Source organism: Ochotona princeps, chromosome 11, assembly GCF_030435755.1.
Source record: "Ochotona princeps isolate mOchPri1 chromosome 11, mOchPri1.hap1, whole genome shotgun sequence".
Lineage (NCBI taxonomy): Eukaryota > Metazoa > Chordata > Mammalia > Lagomorpha > Ochotonidae > Ochotona > Ochotona princeps.
In genome coordinates, this window is record NC_080842.1 from 16,024,802 (window position 1) to 16,050,208 (window position 25,407).

General features: G+C 45.4%; 1 protein-coding gene across 3 annotated transcripts in view; it reads left to right on the top strand.

Annotated features, from left to right (window-relative positions):
• Positions 1–10,787: 10,787 nt before the first annotated feature.
• The window catches only part of TRMT9B (tRNA methyltransferase 9B (putative)), a 47,144-nt gene continuing 32,524 nt past the window's right edge, over positions 10,788–25,407 (top strand). Inside the window, exons 1-2 of one of the 3 annotated variants that reach the window (XM_058669858.1) lie at positions 10,788–10,997; positions 11,408–11,697. The gene's annotated coding sequence lies outside the window, so the exon portion shown is untranslated. Of the gene's footprint in view, positions 10,998–11,176; positions 11,698–25,407 lie in introns of those variants that run through there. The other 2 variants (XM_058669857.1, XM_004592682.4) reach the window with 2 other exon arrangements.

Sequence of the window (25,407 nt, forward strand, 5' to 3'; positions counted from 1 at the left end):
GGCCACCCACCGGCAAGCTCTAGGGTCTTGGGGTTTTGGGGGTCTGGAAATACTGCCTAAGGACATCCATGGATAAGGTCACAGAACACGAAGGTGAGGAATAAATCTGGAGCAACACTCAACAGCAGAGCCACTGTACTAAGTCCTGATGGTTTGAAGAGGAGAGACTGGAAGATCTGTATGGTCAGACTCATGCACCAACCCACATAAGAATCCAGATTTGGGCTTGTTAGGATGGAACATGTCTGACCACTATACACTTGTCCATGTGAGAGCCAAGGCTGGGGGCCTGTCTAGCAGGACTAGATCCCAGTACTTGACTTAATGTTGGAACAGGGGATGGGTCACATTTGGCAGGGCCATGACACTAACAAGCATATGAGATAACCAGGTCCAGGGGTAGATTCTATGGGAGATATGTTTGCCAAACCCTGTGGAAATGCAGTTCTCTCTGGTTAGCTTAAGAGTTGGGGTGGTGATGGGCTGAGCTAAGTGTGACAATGGAACCTGCCAATACTCATGGGTACGGAGACCAAGAATAGTCTGGGCAGGTCCAGGCTGAAGCTCCCAAATGTGCATCCTAAAACAGGGTGTGGGGCGAACTGGGCTGCAACATTCACCAACTCATACTAGACCAAGATGGAGGAGCAGACTATGCCAGGTAAGGGCCTAGTACCTGCTAGTGCATGTGAGATCTGGGTCTGGGAGTAGCCTGAGTGGAGGAACCTAGACAACTCCATTAACGGGTCAGAGCTCCTGCTGATGAGCACATGGTCCAGGCCTGGGAGTCAGACAGGCTTGGCAAGGAAACTCCAGTTGTTGGCAAATGTGTCGGTTAGTCCTGGAAGGGGGCAGACCAGACAGGGCCAAGCAAGCCTTAGCTTACCAGCAAGTGCAGAAACCAGGCTGAAATGCAGGTCATGCTGGGCTAGATTATCACACCCACCAGTTTTCATAAGCCAGGGATGAAAGCAGACTGAGCAGGGCCAGGTTGCAACACCCACCAGTGAAAGTTGGGACTGGGAGCAGGCCCAGTCAGGCCAAGCTATAGCATCTAAGGCCAAGGCTAACACAAGTGAGGGTCTATGCCAGGCCAGATCAGATCAGATCAGAGCAACCACTGGTATGCATGTGATCTGTGGCTGGGGAGCAAAGGGGATGACTTCGCTGGGTTGTGGTTTCCACTGGTGAATGCAAAGGCCAGAGTGGAGGCTGCTGTCTAGTCTGGGCATGGCTGCAGTGCCCCTTGGCACAACTGTGGGCTGGGTCTGGGGTGTGCAAGACTGGGCTAGATTCTAGCACTCACTGGTGCTCATGAGAACCAGGGTAGGTGTAGGACGGGCTAGGCTAGGTCTCTGCCCCTACTGAGCCATGTGTAAACTGTGTCCAGGTGTGGACCAGGCTCGGCTGGGCTGAAGCACCCAACAGTGAAAACCAGAATGGGTGAAGGCCAGTCAGGAAAGGCACTGTTCCTGCTAGGACAGGAGGTAGACTAACTAGGGCTGGTACATGACTCACTGGTGTGTGCAAGATCTGGCATTAGGAGAGGTTCTGATGGAGGAGCTTGGGAAGCTCCTCTGTTGGGACACAGTCCCTGCAGGTGAACGCAAGAACCATGATAGGGAGCAGCCCAGACCAGGCCGGGGAATCATACCCACCAGCATACATTTGGTGCAGGTTAGGGGCAAACCAAGCTGGGCCAGTTCATATCACCCACTGACGAATCTGCGCGCCAGAATAGAGTGTGGGTCGAGCCAGGTTGGATTGCAGCACAACCCAGTCCACATGAGGGCTAGGACTGGGCTGTAGGCCCCACCAGCATGAGTTGGAACTGGGGGTGGGCCAGGCCCAGCCAGAAAACAACACCCACTGGCAAATGTTAAGGAGAGGCAGGCTATGCCAGACTGGGCCACAGCACTAAGTCAGCACATATGAGGCCCAAGGGAGGGAGGGAAGGGGCAAAGCCATTAGGGGGAATGTGAAGAGCTCCCATTCTGGAGCACCACTCACACTGGAGAATGTGAGTTGGGATGAGGGCAGACCGGGCTGGGCAGGGCTACAACAACTGTTGGCCTCTTGTGGACTGGATCAGGGAAAAGTCAGACTGGCTTGACTGTTTCTTCTGGTGCATGCATAATTCAGAGTTGGGATAATAATTCAGGGTTGGGATTTGCCACAGCATCAACTGGCAGATGCTGGCACTGGGGGAAAACTTTGCCAAGTTAAACTGCAGAATAACATGAAGCATGTAAGATCCAGGAGTAGGAGTGGGCCCAGTAGGGAAACAGTGGGCACCTCCCTTTTGGGTTGCCATTCTGACTGGTGAGCATAACAACCAGGACAAAGGCAGGCATGGCCAGATAGAGAGTGGCACCTGCTGGCACAAGTATGGACTGGATGGGGGGGGGGTTGGTTGGGTTGAACTATGCTTCAATCAATGCCCATTGACATGTATGAGATACGAATGGGATGTGGGACAGACTAGACCAGTCTGTTGTATACTGGCAAGCATGGGAACCAGGGCAGGAGGCAGGCCTAGTGGGGATTATTGTGGGTTACTCCAACTAGGCTGCAGCTCCCACTAGCGTCCATGAAGGCTGAGTGTGTGGTGGGCAGGATCAGACTGAGCTGCAACACCTATTAGTTTGTGTAAAAGACAGGGCTGGAGGCAGAACTGACCCAGCAGTTGCAACTACCAACAAGAGTATAAACTGATCGGTGCTGGACCATGTATCGGTGAGCACACACAAGAACCAGGTCTGGTCTTCACTTCAGATGAAGTTTCTTTGGGGATTCTCCCAACTGAATTGCTGGACTCAGAACCCCAACCGTGAAGAGAATTGCAGGTTCCATAGTCTGACTGTGGAGTGCATGGGTCAGAGCTGGGCCTCCTCAGTGGCTTAGATGGAGCAGTGGACAGCATATCCAGGTGCACATGGAGGATATGACAGTACCTTGGAGTCTGCGGAGGACACCTGGTACCATGGCAAAGGATGGAGGGCAGAAGAAATTGATCAACTACCCAATCAAGTGTTGGCAGTGCATCTCCTGAGCAAACAGAGACTCTAAGGTGGACTGTATCAACCAGTGGATTCTGGAGAGATTTCATTGTGCTTGGAGTGGTGAGATCCGTAGTAATTCAGAACTGCTGAACTTGGAAATCTCATGAGCAGGACTCTCAGAGCATGCCCCACATCGGGGACTTTGGGGTGGTATAGGGTGGCTGCCCTCCATTCCCAGGTGCAAAGGCATTTGGGAGGCTGGGTGTGGCTTCTTTCCTTGTCCTCCCCTTTTCCCCATATACTGGATGGAAAAAAAGAGAATGTGGAAATTGTGATCTCACCCATCTTCCTGTAGCCCTTGACCCTAATCCCCCTAATCAACTATGTAAAAATCATCAGAAATTAAAATTTAAAAAAAGAAACGCTGAGATTTCACAAAAACTATTTTTACCTAGTTCAGGAAAGCAGAGAGGAAGTAGCCAGTTTGTCTTCTTGACCAGTAAAACCTTATCAGGTAAGACACCACTCTGAGCCAGACGTTGGGAACTGCACTTCCAGGAGGCCTTCAGGGTTCACCATTTTTGGAGAACACCTGTTCCTTGGGTGAAGTCAGTGGCTCCAGACTCTGGGTGAAGTGAAGGGTGTGGGTCTTCTGTAGACAGCATACTGGGATCTAGCACATGTATACCCCCAAACATCAGGACTTAATTATGAAACCGAAACCCCAAAATGTGAAAGCAGAACCCAGCCTCCTTTCGGTCTCTTTTAGCTCAAAGGTTTCCTTGCCCATTCTTGATCAAAGCAATTCACTGACTTACAGCAGGCCTAATAAGCTTATAATCTCCAGACTCAAGGAGTCACATGCTTCTCCAATAGAAAAGAACTTCAATGGCTGGAATGATTCTGGTAGGGGAATTCATTCTAGGTCAGGGGAAAATGTAACTGCTCCATTCCTGTAACCCCCAGACCAACTGGAGCCTACCCTACCATCACAAATTCCTTAAAGAACACGGCATCGTGGACCAATCAAATGAAGGTCATGAGCTCCACAGACCATCCAGAAACTTGGACACAAGCTAATCACGCACCTCTTAGCAATAAATCCAATGAAAAGAACCTTCACCACTGACTCCTCAGGGAGCCCAGGAATTAAGCAATAACTGCCTGGTTCCTTGTTCTGTACTTTGTAATAAATATCTACTTTCATCCACCATCCCAATCTCAATGATTGGCTTTCTAAGCATTGGGCAAGCAAACCCAGTTTAGGGGTTCTACAGCTATGCCTCCATCCAGTTTGGGATGTTGTTCAGCAACAGTTAGCACACATCTTCCTAAATTGCAATGTTTGCCATTATAAATAGCTTTCAGATATTAGATACCCAAAGTAGCCTGACAGGTTTGTTACAGGTAATCCTCTGAACCAAAAAGGAGGGACCAGTGCGATGGCTCAGCACCCTTGCGGGCGCTAGTCCATCTCCTGGATACTCCACTTCCCATCCAGTTCCCTGCTTGTGGCCTGAGAAAGCAGTAGAGGATAGCCCAAGCCATAGAACCCTGCACCCATCTGAGAGATCTGGGAGAGGCTCCTGGCATCAGATCGGCTTGGGTTTGGCTGTTGTGGCCATTTGGGGAGTGAACCAATGGATGGAAGATCTTTCTTTCTGCCTCTTTCTCTGTAAACCTGCCTTTCTAATGAAAATTAATCAATCTTTAAAAAAAGAAATAAAACCAATGAGGCCATGAAGATTTAGCTGTCTCCTTGTGTTGCACTGTTATACTCCTCTCTTGGCAAAGCTGGAAAACCTCATTATTCCTTCCCGAAGCCGAAATTACCTGGTCTAACTTTCCATCTGAAGAGAGGTCCCACCTGCTCATGCATCAAGGTGTTGTTATGCTAACATAGCTGAAACCACTTAAAAATATGGGATGACACTGCAAGAAGAGAAATGCGCATAGACGCATGGCAAGTTTTATAAGTCTCCAGTGAGTCCAGAAATAAAGAAACACCCACAGTGGCTAATTCTTAGTTCAGGGTCTGGAACATCAAAGGCAGACAGAGTCAAAATGAATAAATACCGGGCCCGGCAGCGTGGCCTAGTGGCTAAAGTCCTCGCCTTGAACGCCCCGGGATCCCATATGGGCGCCGGTTCTAATCCCAGCAGCTCCACTTCCCATCCAGCTCCCTGCTTGTGGCCTGGGAAAGCAGCTGAGGACGGCCCAATGCATTGGGACCCTGCACCCGCGTGGGAGACCTGGAAGACCTGGAAGAGGTTCCTGGCTCCTGGCTTCGGATCGGCGCGCATCGGCCTGTTGTGGCTCACTTGGGGAGTGAATCATCTGACGGAAGATCTTCCTCTCTGTCTCTCCTCCTCTCTGTATATCTGACTTTGTAATAAAAATAAATCTTTTAAAAAAATGAATAAATACCATCAGCCTCCTGCAGCACATCTCGAAAATGATGATAATATAAATGCAAATTCATTAATTCAGTTCTAAATACTGAAACTGTGATGGAAAATGAGAACAAGACAATAGAAAATGAGAACAATGATCAAAGCCTCTGGGAAACAGTCAAAGCCTGAACTGCTCTCACAAATGTTGGAAATTCAAGTGTGGAATATACAGCTGCCTGAGCTGGGACATCCCTTGCTGATCCATGGACCCTGAGCAGCAGGTGTGATCCAGGCTGTGAAAGATGCCATATCCCACTCTATGGGATTTGTGGAATCTCTTAAACCATGAAAAGGTGGCAATGAACCTCAAGCAAAGGGCCATGAGATAATTTGGTTTTCATGTTTATTATCATGTTTTTATTCCATAGACTTCCTTTAGATAAATAATTTCAAAATAATAGCTTCTAGGGGAAACCCCAGATTGGAGCAAGTGGACAGCAGGAGGCTTGTATCCCAACCCTGGAGACTCCAGATCCTCACCAAGGACCATCAATCAGTATGGGCACCAAGGACCATATCCCAACTAACAAGGAGACCATGGGGAATTGGAGTGCCTTTGGAGCCCGAGAACTCTGAGGTCATCCACTCCTGCTTGGATCTCCCACATGGGATGGAAGAAGCCCAAATCCTGCCTTGCAGGAGCCAATGTCATCAGAACAACAGCCAGGAACCCTAAGTGGCCTGCAGAAACAGAAAAACAGTAAACTTCCTTCAGGAATCGGGAGAGGAACTTTCTCTGGTCCTTATTAGTTCCAACTTTGGATCCCCACCCTCTCCTGCAATGACCATCAGGGTCGCTCCAGAGCCCCTCCCCCACAAAAAAGTTAGATTACATAGACAGAGATCAACAAGGAAAGCTCAGTACCAGACAGCAAACGGTTAACCTGGACTCACATATACCTTACTAGGTAGGACACAAAGATAAGTCACTCCTCACTAAGGTATTGAAGACTTTTCTGCACACCCCTCCTAAAACTGTTCTGCACCTCAACTGCTGACAAATACCTTGTTAGAATTAAAAGCCAGCATGGATTATCCCAAAATCCACCAAGTTCAGTAAAAATCCATGCTTCAACACTACAAACTACTAAATACAAAAATGAAAATAGACACAAGACAGCTGAATAGTACCCTATAGCCATTTTAAGGTGTATAGCAGCCAGTTGTGTATATACTAAAATTGATATGTCAATGAAGTAATCACAGAATGTGGTTAAGAACTTGCATTTTCTAATCGTATTGGTCACTCAATACCATGTCAATTAACTCCATAAGGTTGTAAATCGTTGTTGATGTTATGTTGTGCTTTTAATTGGTTGGGACGATATTCTGCCAGCTCTGTCTTCAGACCACAAGATGGTCTCTCCAAGAAACTGTTGAATTTATCTGGATAATAAGATGCTGGACACTATGCAAAGTACATGCTTGCAATGAAAGAATTATGACTGGATTTGAACTGCAATACTGCAATAAGGTAGAGGAACTGACCATGGGGAGAGGGTACTGGGAGGGGTTGGGGGAATCCCAGAGCCTATGAAACTGTGTCATAAAATCAAATGTAATAAAAAATAAAATAAAATAATAGCTTCTGAGTTCTGGATATGTCATGAAAATATATATCAAACATTTCAGAAAAAAACCTGTTAGTTTCGTGGGAAAATGTTTCCGTTACTAAACGAAAGGTTAGTTGTCAAATGTGACTTGACTTGTTTAATCTCCAGTGGCTTCTTTAAGAAGCTGGTTTCTGTTTTTACTTGCAGGAAAGAAAGCCTGTAAAGTAGCAGAAAGCCACAGAAACATCAGGTAGAGCTCAACTTCCTCTGACACTCTACTAAGCAGAGAGTTGATTACCCAGTTTTTCCAGGCTGTCTGCACAGACATCCTTTTGTTATGAAGCTACATGACAAGAAAGAAAGAACAAGCAGAAGCTCCCAAGGTCCCACACAACTCAGAAAGTTCCATCTATGAGGAAACCCGGTGTTCCAGAAACTACTGTAGGGGGAAGTTCTCTGTGTTGAGGCACCTGTTGCTCACTACTGTGTGACTCAGTTTAGTTCCATCCCTGCTTTTCCTGCGGTGATGAGTGGCTGACAACTCAGGCTCTGGTGCCCTTTTTGTGGGTTCTATGACATCCAGGAGAAAGATAAGAGTCAGCCCTGTATCCAATATATCACTTCATACCTGTCTGGCAACATACCTCCTGGAATGCCATTGTTGCCACAGGAAAAACCAGGCAGTTTCTTTGAGTGACCCTCACTCCTGGCTGAATTAATCCTATGACAGACAGGATGCCAGCACATGGGTAAGAAGCCACTATGGTTGCCTTTCTTGGAACGGACAGTGAACAAAACAATAGAAGATCATAGCTGCCAGTCCTAAAGGGTCAACAAATAAATAAACTGAGTTAAATAAACAGAATAATACTGTTATGGATACAAAACATGATCATACAACATACATGATATGTGCATATTTATGCAATAGGCATCAATATATTACTATAAAATAGTATAATGATAAGGGAACTTAGCTAATTAAGCAATATTAAATGTAGTATAGTGCAATTTTAGAGAGAAGTGGAATATTTATTTGTTTGATTCCTGTTGAGACTACAGCCAACTCTATTAATCAGCTTTTAGTGGCTAGAATGGAAGACCTGAGAGCAGCTGACTTTACAAGAAGAAATGTATGTTTTGGCTCATGGTTTCAGAGGTTCCTAGTTCAAGATCAGGTAGCCCCACTGGCTGGGCATCTGGGGGATAATATCCTGCTTGTTGCTGAGGCAACGCAGAGCATCACAGAACAAGAGAAACCATGTGTCTCACCATCAGGACAATCCAGCCTCATAACCTAACACAGTTAAATCACTTGCCAACGCCATCATTAAATTCCCACCCTCTTAGCCCCACTAGCACAATATTCTGGAGTTCAACCTTTAGGGGCCATTCAGCACCCCGGCTGGGGAAGCAGCATAGAATGGCCCAGGTCCTTGGCCCCTGCACCCATGCAGGAGGTTCGGAAGAACCTCCTGACCTCTGACTTTGGGTCAGCTCAGGTTCAGCCATTGCAGTCATTTGGGGAGTGAACCAGAGGATGGGGAATCTTTCTCACTCTCTCTCCTCTCTGTAGGTCTGCCTTTCCAATAAAAATAAATAAATCTTCTCAAAAATTCAGGCTAATAGTCAAACTGTAGCATTAATAAATTTTACTTTAAGAGCTAATGTTTTTATAGATTCTACTCAATAGCAACCAATTATGTGTCATATCATTGACTTATTATTTTTTTCTTTTCTTTTCTTTCTTAACATGTAAAATTTTCACTTGAATAAATTAGAAAAATTTCACAAGATTTACTATGATTTCCCATGAGTAAAAATTTCTGGAAATTTTTATTAAGGAAATGGTCACGCACCACAAATATAACGAGCTAATCATATACCATGTTATCTACCCAGCATCAGCAATTATCAATGGCTTGATAATCATATTGTATCTCTTTCCAGTTTTGCTGTGACATGAAAATAAAAATCCATAAGGGGTATACACTGCTAAAAGTCCGGATTCATTTCTCTAGTGCACAAATGTTCTTTGCAGGCCTCTTTTTCTTTCCCTCTTTCTTCTGATGACCAGGGAAATAAAAATGCTTCTTGTAACAGACTCAACTAGAATAATTTGCTTGTCTTCATGCTCCAAGCAAGGAATTGGTAGCTCAGATCCACAGCACACCAGTGAATCCTCTTCTATGAACTCATACAAAATGTGTGTAGATATGTTTACATTTGATTATAAAGGAGAACATCAAAACTTCTATCGCATGTTCACAGAGGCCTATAAGCTACAAGTGAATAAGATCCAAGGCAGGCCATGTGGTGCAACCACTTGAGCTAAACCTGCAACCTTGGCATCCCATTTTAGAGCTGGTTCCAGACCCATCTGTTCTTCTGAGCCAGCTCCCTGTTAATGCACCTAGGAAGGCAGTGGGAGGATGGCCCAAACACCTGGGCCTCTGCCACTCATGTGAGAGACTCAGCTAGATCTCCAGGCTCCTGCATCCTGGCTGCTGCCTGGAGCAGGGCCAGCCACTGTGATCATTTGTGGACTGAGCCAGAGGATGCAAGGTCTTTCTTTGTTTCCTCCTCATCCTCTCAAATTAATAAACAAATCTTTTAAAAATATGCTTAAAAGAATAAGAACATATGCCTCTACCATACCTTGAAAGCATTCCCCAACCAATTAGTTATAAAAATCCACACCCGTCATCCTTTGTAAGGGTATCCTCTGACCCCCTCATCCGTAATTGATTTCTCTCACATTTTCCTGTGACTTTTATTTTTTAAATGCTATTTGCCTGAAAATCAGAGTAATGCAGAAAGAAAAGACAACGAGATCATCTATTCACTGGTTCAGTTCCCATATAGCTGCAATTACTAGCACTGGTCCAGGCTGAAGCTGAGCGCCCAGAACTCCATCCTGGTCTAGAGCTTTTGGATGGGATGCTGGCATGACAGGTGGTGAGTTAACACACTGTGCCACACACAGGTCCTTTCCTGCAGCATTTTTTTTTAAAGATTTGTTTTACTTTTATTGGAAAGTCAGAATATACAGAGAAGAGGAGAGAAAGAGAGGAAGATCTTCCCTCTGTTGATTCACTCCTCAAGCGCTTGCAACATCAAGAACTGCACTGATCCGAAGCCAGGAGCCAGGAGCCAGGAATCACTTTTAGCAGGCTTACCCTTCACAATGCCAGGAACTCAACATGAGGGTGACACGTAATGATACGGACCCAACTACTTGAACCGTTCACCTGCTGTATCCCAAGAACCTGAGATGGGGAGCCTGAACCAGGAATTGAACCCCAGGCTCTGGGATGGAGGACACGAGTGAGGTAAGAGAGATCTTCAACAATAACCACACAAAACATACATTGTAAATAGTTATCCTGATGATAACTGAGTTGTTCAATAACAACCGTTCAAAATGAGTACACATTCTTCTACACGGGGGGATAAAACGACTATTACAGACGAAATACGAGAGGTTGCAGGGGTGGGGATGTAAGTTGCTTCAAGTTTGGGGCTCAAACTTCTGAACCTGCATCCCGTTTCTTCAGATCCAGCCCTTTGGCGTCTATGCAGGGGCACCTTGGTCTTAGCCCTGAGGTCAGACATCCCAGCTCCGTCCCGGGGTCACTTCCATGGAAGTAGGAGGTTGCGAGGAGCAAATGAGAAAAAGACGCGCTCAGCGTCACGTGGCCGTCATCCTAGGTGCTGCGTTGCTGCACTTTGGATAGACCAGGTGTACAAGCCTCCGCATCTGCTTCTACGGGGAGCCGGGCCACACTGGTAGAGAAGAACGGAGGGAGAAGAGGCAGGAAGGTCACCTCCTCCTCCCAGCCGGGCGTTTGGGCGGGGCGTCCGCTGGGGACCGGGGAGGGAGGCGACACTCCCCCGGCGCCTCCCGCGTCTGCCTGGCCTCGCAGCCGCCCCGGCGCCTCAGGCCTCGGTTCCCGGACAGTCAGAGCCTTAGCGCCGCCTCCGGAGAGGTGAGGGCAGCCCGGAGGAGGCGAGGGTGGCGGTCCGGGGCAGGGACGTAGACGGTCCTCTCCTCCCCACCGCCCCCAAGGCTGCCTTCTCCGGGACGCCCGACGGTCCCGGACCCCCGAGAGCCGCGCTTCCTGCGCCAGGAGCGCGGTGAGAAGGGCGGCGCAGCCTGCACCCACGGGCGCGGCGGGAGGAGGAGCTGGCGCCGGGGCGCGCCTGAGCGAGCCTGGGCGCCCAAGGCCTCCGGGGACCGCGCTCCCCAACTTCTCTCCACCGAAGCCCCGGCGCGCGCGCACGCACGCGCGCTCTCCCGCCGCTGCCCTGCGCGCTCCCATGCCCTCCCTTGTCTATTTTGCTTCCCCCTCAGCCTTCCCCCACTCCATCGTGCTTTGATTCTCGCACTTTCAAATAGGTCATGGGGAGGTGGATGGAAGTTAATACCTGGCCCAGCCCTCTTCGGCTGTGATGCAAAAGCAGCTCCCGCCACCGCTTTGCTCCAGGAGAGCCTCCTAACTATCGGGCCGGGTCGAGCTTCCCGCCCCGCCAAGCGTGAGGGAAGCGCCTGCGACCCAGGCTCCGACAGCGGTCTGCAGAGAAAAGCTGCGACCAGCCTCCTTTGCTCTCTCCTAGCCCGCCAAAGGTCGAAGGGGGCGCGACCGGTCGCCTGCCCGCGGCGACCGCCCCCGGGGTCGGCTCGCCTAGGTGAGTTCTCTTTGGTGGCCGTTGCGGGGAGTGACCTGTTTACCTTGCAAACTAAGGCTTGCGGTTCGGGACTGCCAGCTGGGCTTCCGGTGTTGGACAGCTTGAAAATGAGAGCTCAGAGCCGAAGGGGAAGCCGTGTTTAGTGACTGAAAGGGGAACATGGAGTGTGCGCGTATCTTTTTCTGAGGAAGCTGTCGCTTGGAAATGGATTTTGCAACTAGTAGGCGGCAACGAGCTAAGATAACACCACCAGAAAGTTTACAGAGCTAACAAGGAAAATGCAGCTCACAGAAGGGAGATGGTACACTCTGCATAATATCATCTGATATGTGTTACCTGGGCTCTTTGTGTCCTCTGTAGAAATGGATACGTGTTTACATACAAAGATTTATGTTGGGATGTGTGTGTGTGTAAATGTATCTTTGTGACTGGAAAGCTAGAGTGAGTAGATGTCGTCTTTTGAGGTTAAGGTTCTTGGTCATATTACAGGTAATGTAGACACTAAGCCTTTGTTTCGCTGCTGAAAATACTCCCCTGCGTGTAACTTGGTGGTAAATAGGACCTGGAGGACCGGTGCCTGTGCTGTGAAGTTTGGGGCTGAGCGGGTTGTAGGAGTTTGTGTCCCTGATGCCCAGCGCTCCCAGTGTTGGTGAGTGGCGTCAGAGACTGGAGACAATGACAAGAGGAGGATGGAAGTGGTTCTTCCGTCGGAGGGCAGTTGATGGCCTGCAACTTCAAGGAGACCTTGACAGAGCTGGAGAGTGGTCACTAAGGAAACTGCTCCAGAGAACTGCCGCCTTCTAATGCATTGGGTCCGCTTTAACAAGAAAGTCCTCCTTCTGGACAGATTCAGTCACTGTCATCTCTGGGAATCATTTGTCCTTCAGTGTGTGTGTCTTATGATTGCAAAAGCTCAGAGGTGGCTGATAGGGTATATATATATATACATACATACATGTAATGTTACTTACCAGAGGAATGTTAAATTGAAAAGGCTTTGTCTGCAGTGAACTTGGCCTTGAAATGGAGTGGGGGTCCCAATAGGATGTCTGTGTTGGGCAGAATGAGAGGGAGGGGGTCTCCCAGTGGTTTATGTGTGTGTCTGTATTCTGAAGCCAGTCCTTACCTGAGTTTAATGGGACTGTGTAGCAGCAGTATTCACTGGCAATTAGGTGGCTGAATGATCATTAAACGCCTTTCACTAGTATATGCTCCAAATGTAACCAATGTAAAATTTGAAACATCTTGTGTAGAAGGCTCTGCTCTGTCCCTTGCTTTCAATAAAGCACAAGCCAGGCATGCTTGGCTGTATATAGGATCTTAATGTTGGGAGAAAAATTCAACCCAGCCCTTCTGTTTACTTCTTGATGTTCTGATGTTTATTTTGAAGTAGGAAGTGACTGCAAGCTGCCGTTACAGCTTTGCCTGGGATACAAGGCCATGCTGGACCTAGGCTGTGGGCACTTACCTGTGCAACCTTAGGTTTTCACTCACAGATATAACAGGATGTCTTCTGAGGCGATTGGTATGAGAGTATTTAGAAAACTGGTGTAGTTGTTTAAAGGAACTGAAGGTCCCTGGCAAGGCTGAGAAGACACTGATGCTATAGGACAGGTTGCAGGCCCTTCGGATGCTGTATTTCTGATCCCTTAGGAGGAACGCATTTGTGTACACTGAATGGAACCCCCGTGTGCACTGCATGGCATCCCCTGTGCCACGGTGGCCAGAAAGAGTCAAGGTCTTTTACTTGGAGCACTTGGAGAAACTTCCGGTGGATGAGAGCAGGCACTTTACAAGTCTGAACAAGAGCACCCAGAGTGCAGGCCAGCTCTAACAGATCTCTTGTGTGTGTAAAATGGGGGTAATGAGACTTCCTCAGGTGGGTATGAGGAGAAAATGGAAGGCAAGGCATGAAATGTGGAGCTCACTGTGGGTGCATTGTGAACAGTCATGAGGAGTGATTGTAACAAGAAGTGGATATACATTGACTTAATATCTCCTGGGTGTGGCAGGGAGCGACTGCATAGCTGGTTGCAGAATTGGATACTTGGGTGACTGAATTGTTCTTCATACTGGTATACTTAGTGTGCTTTTAAAATTTTCAGGTGTTTTTATTTGTAAGGTGGAGTTGGAAAGTGAGAGATCTGTTAACTTCACTGTCTAAATGGCCACAGTAGCCAGGGCTCGGCCAGAATGGTAGAACTAGAATTTCGTCTAGTTCTCCCCCATGAGTGGCAGGGACTTAAACATTCAGGCCATCTTTCGCTGCTTTTCGCAGGTGCATTGGCAGGGAGCAGGATCACAAGTAGAGCCGCCAGGACAAGAACCAACAATCATGTGGAATGCCATCATCACAGAATGGGTGGCTTAACCCACTGAATCATAACACCGAATCCCCCTAGCATATTGTCACCAGTTATCCTGGTATCCATGGGAGATGAGTGCTAATTCCTCATACCAAATGCATGGTGTTTGCATACAACCTGTACACCGTCTCCTGAATATTTTTCTCTATATATAATGTCTAATATAATAGGAGTGCTACACTGTATGAATACTGCATGGAATTACAACAAGAAAAAAAGTCTACATATGCTCAATACAAACATAATTTTGTTTCAATTATGTTTTATTTCATTTGTTGACTCAGTAGATGCAGAATCAGTGCCTGGGGAGCTCATGGATGTGGAGGGCTGGTTGTCACATAAAAGTGTGCTATATCCTTTGCAGTCATTGACCTTTGGGAGCTGGAGGCCAACACTGTCATACTGCACCTTCCCTCTTACAGATCCTAGGATACCTAGGAAAAAAGCATCACTTTTATTTTTTGACGCTAATGAGGAAGGAGGAATGAGAAGATGACCAGTTGAAATTCTAACATAAATGTTAAACGTTTTGTTAACTCATGCCTTGACAAGTATGGCCTTCATCGGACAATAGTAATTCCTAGTTTTCTCATGGATAGTTAGAAGAGATAGAGAAAATTGGTCATGACTTAGAAATGGGGTGCACCACAGGGGAGAACCAGAAGAAGCTTTTGGCTCCTGGTCTTCAATTGGCTCAGCTCTGTTGCGATCATTTGGAGGAGTGAACTGGCAGATAGAAGATCTTTGTCTCTTCTTTTCTCTGTAAGTCTGGATTTCAAACAAAATAAATAGCATCTTTTTAAAAATGATTTTGTTTTTTATTGAAAAGGCATATGTATAGAGAGAAAGGACATGCAGAAAGATCTTGCATCTGCTGGTTCACTCCCCAAGTGGACACAATGGCCAGAACTGAGCTGATCCGAATCCAGCAGCCTTCTCCGGGTCTCCCATGTATGTGCAGGGTTCCAAGGCTTTGTTCCTTCCTAGACTGCTTTCCACACCACAAGCAGGGAGCTGGATGGGAAGTGAGGAAGCCAAGACAATAACTAGTCCCTATTTGGGATCCCGGCACTTGCAAGACGAGGATTTAGCCACAAAGTCATCATGCTGGGCCCCATAAATAGCAACTTAAAAAAAAAGTATTTGAATTTGGGGGATGAAGCAGTAATACCTTTCATCCAGAGTTTTTACTCATTCAACATTCCCACTTAAGGCACTAATAGCCAGAAAACACGGGACTCCTGTCCTTGCAGAGTTGTCCAAGCACTCTTAATAATAAGGGAAATCTAGGCTAAGTGTGGACAGGGCAAATGTCAAGATCAGTGCTACGATCTGGGGGTGAGCTCTCTCTGAAACTCATGTTGAAGCTCATTCTCCAGAGTTATATGTTAATGGCATCTGGAGGTGAAGCCTGTGGGAGATAATTGGCATTGAATGAGATCATAAGGTGTAACCCTCCTGATTGCCTTAACAGCTGGTGACCTCTAAGTTAGCAAGCTTGCCCTGTCCTGCCTGCAATGCGCTTTTCCTTCTTGGGTCTCTCTATTCACAAGAAGGTTTTTCCCTGCAATGGAACAGGTGCCACTACCATTGCTCCGGAATTGACTGCCAACCTCTTTCAGATACATAAACCTCACTCTCTGTAAATTACCCAGTCTGCAAAACTAAGTTATGGCACCAGAGTGGATTAGACAGGCAGAAATGGGGTTTGACTTGTGAATGAAAGAGGTCAGGCCTGCCTGGATAAGGAAGTGAGAGGAAGGAGGAGCAGATGATGCAGCGTGAACAGCACCTACAGAGACCATGTATGCCTGCGTGTGTGAGCGTGTGCACTGTGCAGGTGGGAGAGTGGGGAAGGAGAACTGTAGGGGGAAACGTGTGTGAAGAAGGATGCGATGCTGTCCGAATGCTGCAGCAGCAGTAGGTTTGGGGTGTGGGAGATGGAGTATTTTTCTTTGATAGAAGGCTTAGAGCCTCGGTAGAACATTATAGAAACTAAAACCTTTGCCATAGATGGCTCGTTTTCTTTTTTTTTTTTTTAAAGATTCATTCATTTTACTACAGCCAGATATACACAGAGGAGGAGAGACAGAGAGGAAGATCCTCCGTCCGATGTTTCACTCCCCAAGTGAGCCGCAACGGGCCGATGCGTGCCGATTCGAAGCCGGGAACCAGGAACCTCCTCCGGGTCTCCCACGCGGGTGCAGGCTCCCAAGGCTTTGGGCCGTCCTCAACTGCTTCCCAGGCCACAAGCAGGGAGCTAGATGGGAAGTGGAGCTGCCGGGATTAGAACCGGCACCCATATGGGATCCCAGGGCTTTCAAGGCGAGGACTTTAGCTGCTAGGCCACGCCGCCAGGCCCAGATGGCTCGTTTTCCAGCTCTTTGCATTAACTGTCTTAACTTCACAACCATGCAGATTAATTAAAAATTTCCTTTTTAAAGTTAAATATTTTTGTTTAAAATGCATACTGTGAGAATTTCTGGTTGCGGAAGCTGTACACACATGCACTGGGATCCAGCTGTCTGGCCATCTCTCTATGGCGCTAGTTAGGGTCAGGGCACCTGCTAGGGGCTGTAGGACTGACTGGTGTGATCTTCCTTCCCTTGGTTGAGTTCCTGAGTCTGCCTTTGGAACCCTGAGCTCAGCTCTGCAGAGTGACAGCAGGAAGCAGTGTCACATTGGTGGATTGTGGCTGTTCACCTTATGCATGGTTAGATGATTCTCTTAATTTTCTCCTGTTCTTTCCAGGGGTCCCTGTGATCATCTCCCTGCCTTTAGCATTCTCTCCTGGCCTCGGAGCATAGGCCCTGAGAGATTGCCCTGCTTTGGGCAGGCCTGGCTGGTCTTGCTCTTCAGTGTCTAACCCTGCCTCACAGCTGGGCTCAGCTCTCTGCAGCCATCCCCTGCTATCATGACTTGTTGAATGCTCTTGATTGTCTCTGCTATTTTTGGTATTGGTCAGATTACAGCTAGCTGAACTATCCTAACTACTTCAGGCAGAAGGGGGCATAACATGGAAATTAGGTGTTCTCAGGAGGGTTGGAGGATGAGGTAAGAGTCCAGAATGAGCCCTACTAGGGCCCAGCTGGCACCTGGGTTGCTGCCTTTGTTGCCACGTGAAAGCTGGGAGTCAGCGCCACCACCAGAGCTGCAGGCAAGAAGGGTATGTAGTTTGGCCTGTGTCCCAGGGTTCACAGGAGCTGAAAATAGTGCCCCTCTGCCCCAGGAGCTAGCAGGTACACATTGCTATGGACAATGAAAACAAGCCAGCAGACACCATTCTCAGTACCCTCCACCCTCTTGATCTTCCAGCTCTTCTCACCTAATTGGTGCCTAGGCCTTAGCAGCAAGGGACTCTGAAAAATATTTTTTCATAGGTTTCTAGATTGGACACTTGAGGGAGATAGGAATGAAATTTGAGTAAAACTCCATCCTAACATATATCAGAAATATATTTCATCAAAGTGTTGGCTCAGATGTTTACATTCAGAACAGAGACTGACTTTGGATATGAAGGATGATGCTCTAAAAATCAGAAAAGGCTCTAGTTACTAACAAAACCCCTTTTCAAACAGATGGTTATTGTAGTTCTACCCTTGAAATTGCTAGAAAAGCAGAAGAAAATAAATAAGTTTTTAAAAATTGCCCAGCACTTGCCTCTGTGCTTGGGGCATAATTTGGCTATAAAATAATATTCCTTTGATTTGGTTCTATGAGTAAGCTATTAAGAAAATAATTTATAAAATGATTCTTTCCACCGCAGTCCCAGGTAGGCCACCATTTAATGAACCACAGCACAAAGAAAGAAGGGTCTGTCCTATCAAAAGTAATGGCTCCTGACTGATTCTTTCATTAATTTAGTCTCTACATACTTGGGTTTTTTCTGTATCTTCCTTTCCTCTGTAACTTTGATGATAGAAGGGACCTGTTGATTGGAGAAAGAAAAAAGAGTATGCTTGATTTGTCAGCTTTGTGCTTGTCAGATTACCTGATCTGCAAGCTAATAAAGCAGGGATGATTGGATCTCTTACTGTCAAATAATGAGTTATCTGCCTATTTGCACTCAGAAATTACATTAGTACATCCCAAAAATAGTCTTGATCATTGAATGAAATCAGCACATAATTGTCTTTGATATTTGGAGTTGTAAAATGGGGGCTTAGCTGAAGCAAATGCAGTTACTTTGTGAATTTGTCAGTCCGTTGCATAGATTTCTCAGTTGATTTTTGAAGGCTAAATATAAGAGCCATTCATATACCTTTCTATTGGATGATTGAAGTATTTAGATGAGGAATTACAAATGTTACCGGGGGTAAATAATAGTACAATAGGAACATATTTGTTTGAATTCAGTGGTGACACCAAAAGTTTAGCCACTATACTCCAAGCTACCAAGAAAAAAAAAATCAAATCAAAATAAATCTTGCTCTGTCAGGGCAGATTGGACAAATCTTTTAGTCTAACCTTCAACAGGCTGTTGTCCCTAAATCCAACCATTAGCATAATCTCATGCATTACTGTTTGAATCTAACATTGTACTATTATTTGACTGATCATAAGCAAACGTAAATCATATGGATCTTGCCATGTTACAGTATACATTAATGACCTCCCTGCTCCAGTTTTTACTTCTTCTCCCACCTCCCTTTTCCTCTTTCATTCAGATTTGAGTAAACATTGGAGAAAAAAACTTGAATTTCCCTCCCTGTGGATTTTAAATTTTGCCAGTATTTGTCTTCTCCAAATATATGGCACTTAGTTGAATGTACCATTGTAGGACGAAACTCCATTTGTGGATTAAAAACCAAACTGACCTTTTGATTATATATGTATCTTATAAAGCAGAACATACAAATGTGAATGTTGATTGATACAACAAGTTGAAGATGCGTAGAGAAAGCATGGAGTCTTTGTGTATTTTTTAATGTAAAAATTGAAGATAGCCAGTTAAGAATAGTATTTTAACATTATTGAATGCCTTATTTGCTGACACAAGAAGTGGACATCAAGAACCCATGTGGGACATAGGTATTTAATCTAATTGCATCATTAGAGTACATGGATTTGATACTCACCAGTAGTCACAGACTCTGGTTTTTCGATAATGCAGATCTTGGGAGGTAACAATGATGACTTGAGTGGGTTTCTGCCACCTGGTTGGGAAACCTGGATTGAGTTCACAGTTCTCAGCTTCAGCCCAGCCCAAGCCAGGCTGTTGCAGACTCTGGGGGTAGGGGTGAGTCAATGGCTAGGAGCACCTCTCTCTCTCTCTCTCTCTCTCTCTCTCTCCTCCCTTGCTCTCTCCCTCTCTTTCTCTCTGCTGAATGATTAAATTAAAGTGAAGGAAAAATTGCATGTTATATTTTAGCATCAGCAAGACTCCCACCTCTCAAAAAATATGATTAGAATAATTCAAGGAACTGCTGATACATTCTGAAAGCTAGGGCATTTGCAAGCAAAGATGACAACTCCACGATTTAGGGTGGTCATGTGACTTGGTGTCCAAACTAGGTCACTTTTCAGGTGAAGGGAATGCTGAGAAAAGAACAGCCTTAACAAGGATTTATGTTCTCCCAAGATTAAGTATGGATTTTAAAAAAATATATTTGTAGGAAAAATATATAACATGACATTCCCCATCATATCCAGTTTTGCGTGTTCAGGTCAGGGGCATTAGCTTCATTTGCACTGCTGTGTATGCACTTTCACCATCTACCTCCAGAATGAAATGCTGTGTCCATTGAACAACTCTGTAAGTCCTCTGTCCTTGCAATCCCTGCCAACAGCTACTATACCCATATGAGCTTGATTGTTCCAGGAGCTGGCAAGAGTGACCATGCAATATTTGTTCTTTTGTGTGTGGCTCATTTCATTTACCCTAATGTCTTCAAGGTTCATACATGTTGTAGCATGTGTCATAATTATATTCCTTTTTAAGGCTGAATAGTTTTTCATTTTACACACATGCCACGCATACTTAGACATTTAGGGTACTGTTAGATATCCTGCAAAATCCACATTGAGCGTGAGTATACAAGTATGTCTTTGTGTCCCTGCTTTAGCAAACTCCTGTGGTTTTATAACTCAATATTAACTTAAATGACAAGAATAAGAGTAGAGAGCAGAAAACATTCTTTCCCTGTGTTAGGCTCTTTCTGATGGTATTTTTGTGGCACAGTACTGCATCAGATTGGAGTTCAGAATTCTGTAGAATTCATTAGAACATGCAATTGTTGCGCTTTATCTAAGAAACTGCTGCTACAGAAAAAAAAATCACCCCCAAAGACTCACATTTCATCCACACTTAAGATAGGAGGCTTGGTTTTCTGTTACAACTACTGTGATGCATTGGCTACCAATATTCTGGGTGGAAAGGACTAACATCGAGAATCTGATCATCTGAGCCAAGCCAATCTCCTTGAGCTACATAATGAACCGGAGAGCCACGAGCATGGGGTTGAACAACAGAATCCTCCGTGGGACCAGAATCATCTCTGGAACGCAGGGTGCCATGAACTTGTTTTTACTGGAACAGAACCAATAGCCACCTGTTGTTCTGGAAACTGAAAATAAAGGACACAGGCAACAGTGCAATGTGAATCTTCCAGGTACAGAGGAAAACATTCCAGCCTGGGCTAGGAGAGTAGATGCTAGAATGTCAATGTCAAGAACTCCAGAGTGTCTGATCTCAACCTAGAAAAACCCTTTATGGAAGAGTAGAGGCAGCAAACTCTCCACTTAAAGTAAGCTCACCTCCACAGTTTCTAGTCCTCTCAAGTAAGCCTGACATGTCTAGAACAGATAAGGACATACCCTGCTTACCGGAATAAATCCTTCCCCTTCTTTCAGTCACTATGATAGCGTCAGCTCTCTCGAATCCACAAAAGAAACTCATTCATCCAGAAGGAAATTGGTCAACTATTGGTCATCAGTATTCACTATCTCCAGAAGAGACATCTGCAGAAGCTGATGGCCAAACAGGTAAAGAGTGTTCAGAAAAATGATGCTAAGTGAGTTATCTTACAGCCCTGTGTCAACAGTTTCCTCAAGTATGCTCGCTTTGGACCATACCCATTTCAGCCAAGACTGAAAACTTAAGGGTAAGTTCATACACAAACATGCACAAGGATGTTGGTAATAGTTTTACTTATAAGTGCCCCAAATTGGAAAAACTCAAGGTGTCCTTTAATTGGTGAATGAAAACAAAGTAGTGGAGACATGCAGTGGGATATTTTCAAGTGATAGGGAGGGAGGGAAAGAGGACACAGCATTGTGACACAGCGAGTTAAACCACCACCTACGATGCTGACATCCTGTATGAGCTCCAGTTCCTGTCACAGGGTGCGTCACTTCTGATCAGGCTTCCTGTGAGTGTTCCTGAGAAAGCAGTGGAAGATGGCCCACGTGCTTGCTACCCATGTGGGAGTTCTAGATGAAGATCTTCTTTCTTGGCTTCATCTTGGCCCAATACTGGCCATTGTAACCATTTTGAAGTAGATGAAAGATCTCTCTCTCTCTCTCTTTCTCTCTCTTTCTCTCTCCCTCCCCCTTTCAAATAAAGCTTTGTTTGTTTTTTAACATTAACCTGTGGGGAAAAAGTGAGAACCTTAAATACCCATGTCAGCTAAAAGAAGGTTATAGACTGTAATTTCTACTCTGACATTCCAGAAAATACAAAACTGTGGAGATGAGTTAAAAAAAAAAAAAAAAAGAAAGGAAGAAAAGATCAGTGGCTGCTAGGGGATTGGGTACATGGCTTGTTCAGGGTGGTGAAATTGTTCTGCATGCTAATGTGTTGGCTGGTGCATGGAGCATTTGGCAAAAGAACAATACAATACAAAGCATGAATCCTAACATAGGCTATGAACGTTGGTTAATACTACATCAGTATTGGTTCAATGGATGTAACTGAAGTATCATGCCAATGCAACATGCTATTTTAAAATTGTATGAAAGTGGGAGGGTTTGGGGAGGGGTGGGGAGAATCCAAGTAGCTATGAAACTGTGTCACATAATACAATGTAATTAATGAAAAAAAATAATAAATAAATTAAAAAATTGTATGAAATATGGATATTTTAGAAAATTAACAGGAACTTGGTGCTAAAGTAGAAGGTGTAAAATGTTTTAACTTCAGGATATACCTTTAAAACAGTGTTTTTTATGTATTTAAAAGACAGGATGGCAGAGAAGGATCTTCCAGTCTGGTTCATTCCCCAAGTGGCTACAATACCTAGAGCCTGGAACTCCATCTTCCTCTCCCATGTGGGTGACAGAGGGCCAACCACTGAGCCATCCCTCTGCAGCTTTCGCAGGCACATTGCAGGGAGCTGAAAGTGAAAAAGCCAGGACTAGATTTGGCGTGCCAATGGAATGCCAGCATTGCAGGTGGTGACTTAACCCTGTGCACCACAAACCTGGCACAGGGACTGCTGTTAGCTTAAAGGGCTGGGTGATGCTGAGTCAAGTGATACAGAACGCAGCTCCATGATTCAAAAAAGGGCAATTCTTATGGCACGAATCCCAGCAGAAACATGAGATCAGAGACGCTGCACCTGAAGTGTGGAAATTCTACCCATGCTCTTAGCAGGGACAGCAGATGCACCCAGTTGGATTTATGAGCACACAACTTTCTTGATTACCATCTGGTTAAACACTTGGCTCAAAGCCTGGAGTGATGCTCTAGTGGCTAAATCCTTGCCTTGGATGCACCAGGGTCCCATATGGACGCCGCTTCGTATGCCAGCTGCTCCACTTCCCATCCAGCTCCCTGCTTGTGGCATGGCAAAGCAGTGGAGAAAAGCTCAAAGCCTTGGCACCCTGCACCCATGTGATAGACCTGGAGCTGGTTCCTGGCTCCTGGCTCCTAGCTTTGGATCAGCTTAGCTCCAGCCATTGCATCCACTTGGGGAGTGAAGCAGTGGACAAAAGATCTTTCTCTGTGTCTTTCCTTATCTCTGTAGATCTGCCTTTCCAATAAAAATAAATAAATCTTAAAAAAAAAAAAAAAGTCTTGGCTCAGAGCTCACAGAATCTACCAAAATACCTGAAGCCAGCGAAAATGGCAAGGCATATCCATCCCTGAGGAAGTCTTTCTGACTGGCACCGTGGCTTTCTCCAGCCACCCATCATAGCTGCAGCTTCCAGCCTGACCTTTCTTTTTGCATCAAAGTGGCAGAAAAGCAGCCGAAACTCTTCTTGTTTTTCCAGCAAGGAATATGGTTACTGCATCACTTTGGGCAAACGGGACTAGACCATACATTATGCCCCTAAAATAAAGCCATTTAGATGCGTTCAACTGTGTGCAGCATATGTAGGGCTCACAGGCAGAATGTGGAGCAAAATATATATTTATTTTTTCAAAGTACTAGATGATATCTTATCTGCTCATATGGCCATGGTCTTTACTTGTTAAAATAGACATAGACCTTCTGAAATGTGATGGCAGTATGTGCGCACGGAAGCTTTTCATTCTCATTAAGATCATATATTCTGTCTGGCATCCACAGGTAGCTCTGTGAATAGCATGCTGCGATAGCGTGAGTGATCCCCGAAGGGCAGCAGGTACCAGAAATCCCACCACTTGTAAGCTACAAGCAAATCAGCTGCAACCAAGTCTGTGTGTGTTGCAGGCCAGGCGCATCTTGTCACCTCAGTTGGCAAATTGTTAACTTTTCACCACATTATTTTGGGGTTTGAAAATTGTCCTAGTGTTATGCGTATTTTCATCCATCCATTAGGATGGGAGATTGAGAAATAACTGACTACTTTCCAAGTGAAGGGAAAACTGTTTATTTGAAACATTTTTCTATTACATGCAAGTAATCATCACTAAAACATTTCTATATCTTACTGAATGCTAAAGTCCTTGCCTTGCATGCACCAGGATTCCATATGGGCCCCAGTTCCTACCCTGGCTGCTCCACTTCCCTTCCAGCTCCCTACTTGTGGCCCAGGAAAGCAGTAGAGGCAGACACAGAGCATTGGGAACCTGCACCCATGTGGGAGACCTGGAAGAAGTCCCTGGCTCCTGGCTTTGGATCAGCTTAGCTCTGTCTGTTCTATCCAGTGGATGGAAGATTTTCCTGTCTCTCCTTCTCTCTGTAAATCTGACTTTGCGATTTAAAAAATTAATTAATTCTTTTTATTTTGTTTTACAGTATTTATTCTAAAATATTTTCTTGCTTTTGATATTATAAATATAATTTATTTTCCCCCTATTTTATTTTTACTGTTATGGTCCAATTCCATAGTTTCTGGGATTTCTCTTACACCCTCCCCAGTTTCTCTCTCTTCAACTTATTTCCCCCATATCATTACATTAATATAGTCATTCAGAAGCAGTCATAAGTCCATCATTCTGTTGTTTGTGTCCTGACATTGCTGGTACAAACAATGGCCTATCCTCAACTTTATTAGCAATAGGTAAAATAACTGTATGTGACCAAATTAATGGCATCCTAGCTTCCATTAAGTGTTGTGTAGTCATTCACAAGAAATAGTTCTGTCTTGCCGCAGGAACTTCAGGCTGAATGTCTGGTCTTATTTCTTTTTTAATTTAAAATCAGAACTCTGTATTATTGCTCATTTTCTTTTTTTGGTTTGTTTTTAAAGTCGATTGTGATGAAATGCCTTGAAGGTTAAAAACTGTGTTTGTAACTTCAAGTCTGAAATAATAGACTTTGTATCTTTACACACAGACTTACCCTGAAGAAGCAAACACAGTGATAAAATGGAATATGAAAACAAAAGAAAATGTAACTTTCCAGAGCAGTCTGGATTATTCTGGGCACAGACTTAATAACTCCTGCTGCTAAGAGGAGTACAGTTTGCTGCCACAGGAAAGCTTAAAATGTCAAGCAGACTTTATTCTAAAATACAATGCAAGCCGCCTGCACAGGATACCTTCCTTCTTTTAACCAACGTATTTCCTACTTCTGCTCAGTTTTCCTAATTGTGCCACTTACTTAGAACTGTATATTACCTAAGTAATACACAGATCCAGACCACACCCCTGCACTAGTTGTCACGGATGTTAAGCAGGTATGACTTGCTTAGCCGTACAGACAACTCCAAGAGACTCAGGGGCTCAGTAAAATGAAACAGAACTAACCCGGCAATGAACACCCAGGAGCACTGTCAGGGAACTCAGGCCGAAAGAGAAGGCTGCTGTGCTGGGTTCAAGGACCCAGGGACGTATTAGGAGATAAGGGGCAGCCAGCCCTCCCCAGCATCCAGATTACAGTCTGAAGCCAGGACAGCCTCTGCGTGCTCAGTACAGGGAGGCCTGAAAGTGTTCTTCAGAGCTTAGATAGGCTTCCAACAGACTCAGCTGCCTGAT